At 35.6% G+C, this 12,168-nt stretch overlaps 1 pseudogene; it reads left to right on the top strand.

Annotated features, from left to right (window-relative positions):
• Nucleotides 1–679: 679 nt before the first annotated feature.
• LOC118612682 lies at nt 680–802 on the top strand (annotated as a pseudogene).
• The last annotated feature ends 11,366 nt before the right edge of the window (nt 803–12,168 follow it).

The following is a 12,168-nucleotide window of genomic DNA, read 5'->3' as shown; positions in this document are numbered from 1 at the left end:
AAGAACTCTGAAGGGTCTGAGGTTTTACCCTACTTGCAACTTACCAAGTTAACCTGGTATAGTTTCATAGATGCTGATAGAAGACATGAGACTTTTCAGAGGAAAAGAACAATGTATAACTTACAGCAGTAGAAGTAGCCTGATATTAGCTTTTTTACACTAATTTCCTGAGCCCCATTTCCAACAAGGTGACACAAAGGGATCCAGATGACACCTGCATAGCCACCGGGTTGTGTTATAGAGAGGAACTCTGAACTTAGGCAGCCTAAATATGTTTCAATGGGTAATAAGAATGCCTGTCCTTTGCTCTGAGGGGAGACAGTCTACCTCCCAAGGCTGTTGGCTAAACAAACCTCCTTGAAGAGACCATCTAGAATGAAGAGCAGTCAGTGTGTTGCTCATAAGATGTGCTGAAACATGGGGCCCATGGAGATTTGGCTCCCAACAATACATATTCTTATTTGACAAAGTATTTTTCCAGTTATTCTGAAATGCATGTCTGTGGCCTCAAGTATTAAAAAAATAATGCAACAAAAATTTTATATGAAAATCATGAAAAGAGAATATTAAATATTCAGCCCCAGAATGATTCTGAGATGAATAATAATGATGAAGCCTTCTGTCTTTAATGCATCTAAGAAATAGCAGAGCTTTCTAGGGACTTTTTAAAATTAAACTTGTCTACGGCCATGCTACCCTGAACAAGCCCGATTCCATTTGATCTCAGAAGGAAGCTAATCAGGGTCAGGCCTGGTTAGTACTTGGGTGGGAGACCACCTAGGAAGACCAGGTTCTGTAGGCATTAAAATAATAATAATAATAATAATTAAATTAAACTTATTTTTAAATACTATTCACAAGAAGTTATAGGAAATAGTAGAGATATTCTATATATCCTTTACTCAATTTTTCCCAATGATAATATCATGCAAGAAAAAAAAAAGTACAATATCACCACCAGGATATTGACATCAATACACTCAAGACACAAAATATTCTGATCATCACTGGGATCCCTCATGTTGCCTTTTTATAGCCAGAGATATCTTTTTAACTTCCCAACTTCCTCTAAATATACTTCGCTAACCCAATCTTTCACTTTATCTATGAAGAAATAGAGGTTTAAGCAACCCACCTTCTCAGTTTTAAAGTAAATCAGCACCTTAGTTAGACTGTTTGCCACAGACCAAAGGAATAGATGGTTTATACTTAATAAGAAAATATTTTATATTTTTAAATATAAATAAAATAGCTCATAATAGAACATTAAGAAAGCACAGTTACAAGAAAGTGGAAAAAGCTCATCTACTGCCCAAAGACAACTTTGCCCATTTGGTATATTTCCTTTCAATTTTTTTTTTCCTTGCTGAGAGGGAGAGGGACAGACAGATACACACAGACTGAGAGAAAACTATTATTTAGGTATGCACATATTATCTATTGATATATCTATGGAAATCAATCATATCCATAAAAGAGACACACAATTCTTAGACCCTTTTTCTCTCGCCTTTACCATAGATAAAGGATGGGGGTAGGAGGTTTTATGAGCAGTTTGTCAAATTTCCAAGACTATAACCAATTACAGTTCCCTACACAACAAGTACAGGGACTGTCTATCAGCAGGCAGACAGATAGACAGGGTCTACTGCAGGGGCTCAAAGAGGAACACACTCACTAGTTTCTGGGTTTGGTCAGGAATTGGAAGGAGACTGGAACACTAAGGAAGTGGCTGTTCGCCCACAGTGGCACATTTTCAAAAATCATTAGATTTGCAATAAAAAAAAAGCAACAGTGTGAAATATGTGACTGTCTCCTCAAAGGCTGGAGTGTGAGTCACTGCGAATTACCATCAAGCATGACCCATTTTTATGCACTCACCCCACTCTCATCAACCAAAGGCATTGTTCCTCTACACCGACCCCACACCCCACCTCAATGCCAGGCCCTAGCCATAGATCTAGTGGTGACAGGAAGAATTCTGCCAACAGTATTACAAATGCTAGTGGGCTCACAGGGCAATGCTGACTCAAACGAGCCTTCCCAGTGAAACCAAAATTACCATCCACTCTCAGAATAGAATTTACGAATGCATTATTTATGTATGATCCTTTTATGTATGATCTCATGCATTTTACTCATACTAATTCAATACTTCCCATTAGGTTTTAAGTTTCTTATAAGATTTTACTATAAGGAAAATCCTTTTATATATATATGATGTCATTACAAATGAATTATTGGCACGCACGCACACACACGCACACACCAACCAACCTTGTTAACTGTACATGGCCACAAGGGAAAAAAGTGTATCCCTTTATACATTTCACTATTTTAAGAATGCTTCTTTTCATTTAATTCATAAGTGAGGTTGGGAATCAATTGTTTTAAGTGCTAAGGAATATGGTTTCTAATAATAAAATAATTTGGATTTACTTTAGAGGTAATTATAATAGGATTTTATTCGAAAGCTCCCATAGAACCTAAAATGTGATCCTATGAAAATCCATCTGACCACTGACTTTATCATCTACAAAATGGGGGTAATTCATGCCAACCTTATACAGATGTCTTGACTCAACAGTGGAGACTTGTCCAGTGTGGTCATTCCAGAATCCCCAAGGACAGATGCTTTGGTGTCCTGACAGACTTAAGAAACACTGCTGGTGAAAATCTCAAAGTCAGTCACTGGCTCTGCTTCTTCAGCAGAAAAACAAGGCTAAATTGAAGTCATAAACTCTCAGACTCTCCGAGTCTCTCACTTTATTCACAAAATGAATGTGGAGGAGAGTTGGGGAGTAGCTAGACCAGATCAAGGGTTCTTAACCCCCATGATACATTCGGATCATCTGGGGATATTTTTAAAGTTCTAATGCCCAGACCACACTTGAGACCAATTAAATCGAATTTGTAGGGTTATATCAGCATCAGTGATTTTTTAATCTTCCCAGGAGATTCCATTATGCAGCCAAGACTGAATACCACTAGCTCGATGTCTATGTCACCATTCAATTAAAAAATTCAATGATTCTAAATAACATATTTGATAGTATTCTAAAGAATAAAATACTGCTAATGTTATTCTTGTCGTGGGTCCATAAAATTCCAATCCAAAGACCATGATATTCACCATAGCATGGGAATGACAGAGATGGAGAGAGATGGTCCATGAGAGAATAAAATTCTTTACAAGCAATTCTATTTCATATAACTCTCACACCTGCTTGAACCACTGTCATCTCTGACAAAGATTCCAAGAGGAATCTACCATAAGGTCTGTGAGCAATAATGCTGATGCTAGAGATGTAGCCTTGGGAAAATAATCTCATCGTATTGGCCATCTTTCTCATCTGTAATAGGAGGGTGTTTGACAAGATTGTGTCTCTCCGTGGTTCATTCCAGCTTTTATTCTGATTCCAGTGTAACGTATTCTGATTCGAGTAACGTAGAAGAGAGTTAAATGTCAACAATAAAACTTTTCTAGAGGAAGACATAAAAATGTGTCTGGTGATTCAGTATTTCGAAAGGAAGTCAGAACCCCATGTTGTTCAATCCTGGAGAAAATTTTTAAGAATTGTTATTTTGCATACGTAGAGAGGAATGTTTACTATTTTATTTGAAGTAGGCAGACACTCTGGAGATAGGTATCATATATATGGCTTTTTGAAGTACATCATTATTTATGTAACTTAACCACAGATTTTATGCTTCATTTTGAACCCTCATGATGCTGGAAGTCCTGCTTATTGCAATTCTGTATGCAAAACACAGAGAAGACTATATAATTAAATCATCTACAAGAATAATGAAATCATAAATCTCAATAAAATGTAACATTCTATTAAGAGCGAACTGAAACTCAGAATTATATATATTTCTGTTGATAAATTACAACCATAGTTGTTACTCAAATTCTAACCAGGAAATGAACAGTTTTAAAGTCTGTTTTTATATTTGTACATTTTAATAGGACACTAAGATTCTATATTGATCAGAATTTCTCTAGCTTGCTTGATAGTTTTTCTGTAGAATACCTTGAATAAAGAGTATCTACCTCTTTTCCTTATATGAATGTTTATATATTTCAATTAAGTTGAAAGTTTCTTTCGTCCTTTTCTATGTTATTTTATATAGATATGTTATTAAGAGTAACACTTAAATAGGTTGCAGATTATTGAGACAAGGTTGGAATGAAACTAGAGTGAGAATGAAGCTGTTTGTAGTGATCAATACGGCTTTGAGTTATATCCCATCAGAAAGAGAATGTGTTAGAAATGTGTTTTTGTTGTGTATTTTTGTTAGATTAATGCCCTTTATTTTTTTTAAAAAAGTGCATGTGTGTGGCTTTTATGTAGGCAAAGGAATGGGTTGGAGTTGACTTTATTTTGATGTCAAAAATCTGAATCTTCTTATTTGGGGGGAATTCTCCATTGAGTGACTATGGAAAGACACAGAACCCTCATTTCATTATAAAGATTAGATAAGAAAAAAGATTTTGTAAAAATTTGTACTCATTTTACCATTCTTCCTTGCAACTAGAGAATGATGAAGTGACTGAGACTTAGCCAAGGCTCCTACCCAGGACTTTGAACCAGGAGCAGTGACCGTGATGAGAGAGAGAGAGAGAGAGAGAGAGAGAGAGAGAGAGAGAGAGAGAGAGAAGAATACACTCTGTTGGTAGTAGTGGCAGCATAAGGGCAGCAGTCCTGCATGCTGCTGCTGAAAGTGGTGATGCAAAGAGAGGTATCCACATTTCAAAGCAGCAGCATCCTACCTGCACTTGCTTTTTGGTGTGATGAAGGCTGTGGTTCCAGATGCGTGGATACCCTGTGGTCCTGATGATTTCTCAAGCATGGTTCTCTAATACTCCTGGCAATTTCCTGACCTACTCAATATTTAAATAAATTCCTTTTCTACTTGCAATAACCACGACCACCACCACCACCACCACCACCACCACCACCACCACCACCACCACCACCAGAATAGTAAGGCTAAACACCATGATGAGCAAGCTTTCGGGTGGAAAATAGCAAAGAACAAGGAAATCCTACATTATTAGGTTTTGTCAAAGGAAATGGACAAAGTGCTTTGGTCTTTTTGTTGTGTTTTAACTTCCCTTTTCCAACTGATGTTTGTTACCCAAAAAGGTAACATGTCTAGATTTATAACTTGAGCTAGGTTACCAGGCTAGAAACCATCTCTTTCTGGATCAAATTTCATCAGTCTAAATGACTTCTCAGAGTATATTACCATTTTATACAAAAGTTTGTGACCTGAAGAGGCAGGCCTCTTATTTGTATTAACTGCATCAAAAATATTAATAAAATTTAAATTCGATAAATTTTTGAAGCTCTATGCTGGATACCCTAGGGATACCAAGGGGAAATAAATATAGTCCATTTCCCTACTATGGGACTCAAAACTTAGTGAGTTATTCCTTGTGACTTCAATTAGGTGAGCACCTATTTCAAACAAACATGAGATTTCCATTACAAAGTTCTGTGACCATAATTAAAGTCTTTTTTGTGTGTGTGTTTTCTTCCTTAAAGACGATGTTGTATTTTGTAATGACCTTGGGCTAAAATCACAAATTAGTTGTCTCTTTAAATCTTCAAGCTAAAAGCTTTACTTTGGAAATTCATGCCCAGAAAGAGGAATGGAAAAGGTAAGACCTAAAATACACTACTACTCAGGGGGCCCCGTCAAAAATAATTTTCCCTCTTCTATGATCCTTTCCCTTCTAGTCTGCAATAGGACATAAAATCCACATAGAGTTGCTTCTTTTGAGCAATTTTGATCTTAAAAGATGAAAAGATGAACGATTAATAAATTTACATAGATATAAATGACAAATTCTAAGGTGACCAGATATTGCCTTGGAAAATAAAAGCATGGCCTTCACAAGTAGAAAACAGACACACAAAACTTCTTGAGGGTGGGGGTGGGGGTGGGGGCTCGAGCAGGCAAGGAGCAGAGTGAAGGTGGTAACTCTTCAGAGAAAAAAGTTAAAGAGTTTTGAGTACAGGAGCCTAGACATTTTTGTGAGAAGTCGTAAGTAATATTTTATATGACAAATGACAGAAACATTGTTGGGGGATGGGAGTTAAAGCGGGAGAAGTTAAAATTTGAGAAACAGACATTTTCTCCATGACTAATCTGGGGGAAAAGCCCAAAGTATTCATCCTATCCCAGAGTTTTGTTTCCTGCTCTCCTGAATACCTATAGGTCACCTTTAATCAGATACATTCCATTATAATTGTCCTAAGTTTCAATGTTCTCAGAAGCATTTCTTTAATATTAAGAAAAAAAACACAACTCGTTTTTTGAAAAAAAGTCATTGTGATTCCATTAGACAGCACCACTTGGAGCTTGGAAGCAATGACGACCAGCTTTTGCAGCTAATTAGCTGATGACCTCTTCCAGAATGACATCAGGAAGGGCATGACCAGCTATGCATACTGCATTTGGCAGTGCAAGGAGCCGTGACTGCCAAAGAGTGCTATTTGTTGAAGCGTGAAACCAAACCAGGGTAACATAAAGGAAGCTTAGTCCTTATAAAAAATAGTATTGTTTTTCATTAATGAGCTCTTTTTAATCAAGTGCTCGTAATCAAGAATACTTTTCTCAACTGAAGTTTTAAGTTTCCATTTTCAGGTAGGGAATTTTTTTTGTGCCAAATGTGAAAGTTATCTGCTGAGGCAGTTACTTTTGCTAGAAAGAGTTTATCATTTTAATTGCTTTTGTCTAGTTAAGACACAAATTTTATACTGAAGATAAAATTTATTTTCTAGAATTTCCATAGGCTCTCAAGGGTTTCTGTACTCACCCACTCCACAAACATTTATTGACTACCTACTGTAAGCCAGGCAATGAAGCCAGACATTAGAAATGCAGAAGATGATTATGAGTTATTGCTCTTACAAAGTCTTTAGTTTATTATTTAATAATTAACAATTATTAAATCAATAATTTTTATGCAATATAAGAAGTGCAAAAATTTGCTGCATGCACGAAGTGTTGAGTTCACAGAAAAAGAAAGAATTAGGATTGTGTTGGGAATGACATCCAGAATGTCAAAGGTTGAAGTAGCTACCACCAAATGGTAACTAAACTGCTGACAGCAGCATATGAATGAGAAAAAAAACCAGCATGCATCAATTTTAACATTTTTACTTTATCATTTATGCCACTATTTTACTTGATATTATTCTTTTAAATGACTCACTTTTAAAAGTTAAATTCAGTCTTTGATGTGCTAGTTGTTACATTTTCTTAATATTTGTGGTGTACACTGTTCTCCTCCAATCACTTTTGAACATTTTTGTGTACTGTCTAGGCTTCAGTGTGTTTTGCTTCCAGCAATCATTTGTGACTTTTCTTTGACAAATTGCCCTTGAGTTATCAGAGCCACTTTATCCACATTTACAGAGCCTGGAATTTACATGCTGGGATGGTATTTAACGAATGCCTGAGCGGTGTGAAATTCCTGCTCTCTTACCTTGGTTCTGGACAATTCCTCACAGTTCCCCTGGGAGATCAGGCTGAAGCTACCCTTGCAAAACTCTGCCTTAAACTGCACCCTTCCCTGTCCTACCCCAACCCTCCTCTGTGCCAGCCACGGGAGACACTTAAGAAATAACCAGCACAAATCCCTGTGTCAGGATCTGCTTCTGAGGACCCCTTTCCCCATGAAAAGGAAAATTGTTTATCCTTGTACTCACGAAATATCTTGCCTACCTACCTCAGTGACACTCGCAGCTCGGGAAACACTAACCTGACGCTGTTACATGTTAAATTCCACTAAACAGAAAACTCTTACAGTCACATGGCAGGCAATGCAAACTCTTCTCTAAGAAGGGACTGCTAATGAGACTGATTTTCATGCTGGGAAAGTCTTACTTTCTCATCTCAGTTCATTTGCTTATCATCATCCTTTAGCCATCTATTTCTGTCTTCTGCTGACCCCTCAGCCCAGAAATCCTGCCTGCTTCAGTCCATGTCTGTTTGATCCTCCCCTCTTCACGCTGAACCCCATTTTCATCTACCTATTATTCTTTAAATTGGAAAATAAATTTCCTGCCCTTGTAAAAATAATTTTTTAAATCTGGCGATTCTCTTCTGCCAGGCTTTACAACTCTTATAATTTATTCTATCATTTATCTTAATGGGATTATATCTACATTACTATACTTGTGCTTGCTGATTCCGTTGCCCCCACTAGAAGCTAAACTCCAAAGAGTAAGGCTTTGCTTATCTTATTATTGCTATGTCCCGATGCGTCGAACAGGACTTGGCACACAATAAGCACTCAAAAATTTTGTTGAGTTAATTGTATGGACTTTTTTACAGATTCCAAACTCAATCTCTATTCTAATTACTTCTGTGATTATCAAATACTCCATACATGTCTGTCATATTTGTATACATATGCCCATGACTCTCTCATTAAATAAAAAATATGATGAGGAGATGGACATCCTTCATATATCTTGTTCAACTCTGAGGATCCAAAGTCTTTGGCAAATCAATGTTATACACAAAATATGTGCATAAAAATTATATTTACTATCCATAACAAGTCAGATAGTAGAATCGAGCTTCTCTGCACCACTGGTACTTTGGGTTTTTCTTTAACCCACTGATATGAATTGTCAGCGAGAGAAATGGAAAGCACTTAGGATGACCTCTCAGAACATCTGTGTTTGAGTCTAGCTTTGCCTTGGTCTTGTGCACACATCACAGATGCTCTGAGCATCAGTTCCTCTTCTATAAAAGGAAAATAATAATACACTTATTTGACCTCATAGGATTTTTATAAAAATTAAGCCTGTACATTTACATAAAAGATGGTAGTGTAAATTGCTAGCTATGAAACAACTATTAAAACGTATATTTTCTTGAATATTACGAACTATACGCAAGTTCTCTATCTTTAGTTTATGTATATCTTCCAACTTTCAAATACATTTGAAACAGTTTCAAACATATTCGGAACTATATAAGTAAAGAGTATTATAACTGAAATTAAAAACTAATTGCAGCCAAATGTTGGCAGTGATGTAGAGTAACTGCGACACTCATACAGTACTGCAGGGAGTGTGAACTGGTACAACCATTTGGAAAATTGTTTATCATTGTCTACTAAAACTGAACATATGCATATCTTATGACTCAAAAATTCCATTTCTAGGTATATACTCAATAGAAATTCATACATATGTTCTCCAGAAGATGTGCAGAAGAGTGGTCACTACAGATCTATTGAAAATATCCAAACAGTGGAACAGATAAACTGTGGAATATTTTAATAATAGAATATACCAATGAGAATGAACAAAGTAAATAAACTACACTAAGTGCAACGACATGGATTTCACAAACACAATATTGGGCAAAAAGAGCCACACAAGAGTACATATCATATGATTCCATTTACATATAGTGAAAAATCAAATCTGCAGTGTTATAAGTTGGAGGTTACTCATGAGGAGTAATAGCGGAATGAGAGACTTCTAGGGTACCAGAAATGTTCCCTTTCTTCATCTGCATGCTGGCCCCATTAATATATTCACTTTTTGAAAAATACTGAGCTGAACAACTAAGATTTGGCACTTGTCTATATGTATGTTTCCATTTCAAAAAGGAGTTTACCTAAAGGAGAAAAAATTCAATGGAAGTTTTAAAGAGTAGATTAGACTCAGTGGTTTGCTGACATACTGGCTTTCAGGAGAAAAAAGGCCTTGATTTGTAGAATTTGCAAGCTCTAAGATATAGATATTCTCACTCCATTGATTTTAGGTTTCAATGTTCTAACAACCAGTTTATAAAAATCCTATATATTTAATAATTGGATCTTACAAGTTGGAATGAGCCACTCCAATTTACCAAGAAGACAATATAGATGAGAGAATTTACTCTAGGAGTGCTTTTACTTTACAGTTAACTAATGTTCTTTACCTCTAGATATGAATTTTGCCTACTAGTCTTCAAAAGAAAATTACTATATTATCATAAAAGGTTCAATTTATAAGAATGATATGCACCTAATAATGTAGCTTCAATATATATAAAGCAAAAATAAATGAAACTACAAAAAGAAATGCACAAAACAATCATAATGGGATAATTTCACAATTTTTCAGTAATTGACAGAGTCAATAAAAATCAATAGATAAAAACAATGAATAACACTAAATTAATAGTTTACGCACTGTGTGTATAGAACTTTGATCTCACTTCTGTGGAAAGCACATTCTTTTAGGTAAAAGCATATCTCAAATTTCAACTAGGTAGTATCATATAGGAAAAAAAGTCAGAAAATTATGGTCTATGGGCCAAATCCAGCTCACTGCCTACTTCTTTAAATAAAGTTTTATTGGAATAAGTACTTGTCATTGTTTAGGAATTGTCTACAGCTGTTTTCACACTATAATGGCAAAGTTGAACAGTAATAACAGAGACTCACTGGCCCACAAAGCTTAATTTATATGCTATCTGGCTCTTTACAGAAAAATACTGCTAACTTCTGAAATAGTCCATATTCTCTGACCACAATGCAACTATAGTAAAAAAAAAAAAAATAGAAACTTAAAAACACAACTCTAAATAACTCATAGGTAGAAGAAGAAATCATAATGACAATTAGAAAATAGAAGTTGAACAAAAATAAAAACTTGTAGAAAGCAACTCAAAAAATCATGGAGATGTTTGACCTTATAGGATTATAACTGAAAACAAGGCAAAGATTAAGCAAACAAATTATAAAGTTAGGAAAGTTTAGCTGTGGGCCAAAATGTGGTGACAGGGATTGAATGTATCCTCCTCCATAAAACAACTAAAGAACTGAAGAAAACATATGAAACAGTGATTTTCAGACATTGAACATGAGGCAATAGAGTGACACCCAAAGATAGGAGTCAAAGAGCCCCAACTTAAAGGCTAGACAGATTTTTCAGGCTGCAGCTCAGGGAGAGGCAACCTGTAGCCTTGCTGAGTTGAAGAGATGGATCTGGGACTATAAGAAGGCCAAAGAGGCTAGATCTCACAGGGCGAAGTATCAGAGAGGAGAGAGCTTTTCTGAGACAAAGCTCCATCACTATGTCAAGTGGCCTAACATATGTTAGGAGTCCCAGAAAGAGAGAAGGCAAAGCAAGAAAGAAAAACAAACATTTTTAGAAATAATGGCTAGTTCATAGAGACAGAAAGAAGAATGGTGGTTGCCAGGGGTTGGGGATAGGGAAGTATGAGGATTTAATGTTTAATGGGCATGGTGTTTCAATTTGAGAAGATAAAAAAAGTTCTGGAGATAGATGGTGGTGATAGTTGCACAACAATGTGAACGTACCTAATGTACATAACTAATGTACCACTGAATTGTACATTTAAAAATGGTTAAATTAGTAATTTTTGTTATGCATATTTTTCCACAATAAAAAAGGAATAATGGCCAAAACCTTTCCATTTGATGAAAACTATGAACCTACAGATACAAGAAACTCAATTCCAAGAATAAAAAAAAACATGAAAAAAATGAAATCAAAGCAAGTAACAATAAAAAATTTAAAAATCAGTGTTATTTTTAAAAGAAACCAGAGAATAAAGACACAATACAGGCAGTCTGTTGGCAGACTTCTTTTCAGAAACAATGGCAACCCAGAAGACACCAAACAGTATTTTTACAGTACCAGAAAAACTACCAACTAGAATTCTATAACCATCAAATATATCTTTAAAAAATAATGGCATCAAAAAAAGGAAATCCTGCCATATGCAACAACATGGATGACAGAGGCCATTATGCTAAGTGAAATAAGCCCGTCACAGAAGGGCAAATACCGTATAATTGCACTGATATGAAGTATCAAAAACAGTCAAACTCAAAGAAGCAATACATAAAATGGTGGTTTCCAGGGGCCAGGGAGAATAGGAAATAGGAAGTTGTTGTTTAACAAGTATAAAGTTTTAGTTATGTAAGATAAGTTCTAGAGATCTGCTGCATAGTATAGTGCCTACTGTAACAACTATAACTGAAAATTAGACACATAGATCACGTTGTGTTTATACCACGATTTTTTAAAAAGACTAAAAAATAAAGGCCAAAATATTTTGATACAAATGCTGTTAAAAATTCATCTCTAGTTGACCTTCCAAAAGAAATTATAT

Source organism: Rousettus aegyptiacus, unplaced genomic scaffold, assembly GCF_014176215.1.
Source record: "Rousettus aegyptiacus isolate mRouAeg1 unplaced genomic scaffold, mRouAeg1.p scaffold_m13_p_16, whole genome shotgun sequence".
Taxonomy (NCBI): domain Eukaryota; kingdom Metazoa; phylum Chordata; class Mammalia; order Chiroptera; family Pteropodidae; genus Rousettus; species Rousettus aegyptiacus.
The sequence above is the reverse complement of the archived record's forward strand: the minus strand, read 5'-3'. Positions and strand labels throughout refer to the sequence as shown.